General features: G+C 38.1%; 1 protein-coding gene across 1 annotated transcript in view; it reads left to right on the forward strand.

Moving 5' to 3' along the window:
• Window positions 1-247, forward strand: part of zrsr2 (zinc finger (CCCH type), RNA-binding motif and serine/arginine rich 2) — a 5,326-nt gene that overhangs the window by 437 nt on the left and 4,642 nt on the right. The gene's annotated exons all lie outside the window — the stretch shown is intronic.

Genomic DNA, 247 nt, shown 5'->3' on the forward strand with positions numbered 1-247 from the left:
GTGTGTGTGTGTGTGTGGTCAATGCAATGGATCTGTCGTAGTTAACACGTTTACTAACTAAAAGCTCAACGTAAAACTTGAGTTATCGTTAATGTTTTTAGTTCCACCTGTGGTTTTTACTACTCTGACAGGTCACACTATCCTTAGTGAAAAAGCTGAATGTGATAGACAAACTTTGGGAATCACTGGTTTTAATGTAGCTCTTGTTAGTCAAATACAACAGTAGAGGATGCAGTGTGCCATTAAG

The sequence above is a fragment of the Morone saxatilis genome, unplaced genomic scaffold (genome assembly GCF_004916995.1).
Source record: "Morone saxatilis isolate NCDOM2014 unplaced genomic scaffold, NCSU_SB_2.0 Contig11, whole genome shotgun sequence".
Classification (NCBI taxonomy): domain Eukaryota; kingdom Metazoa; phylum Chordata; class Actinopteri; family Moronidae; genus Morone; species Morone saxatilis.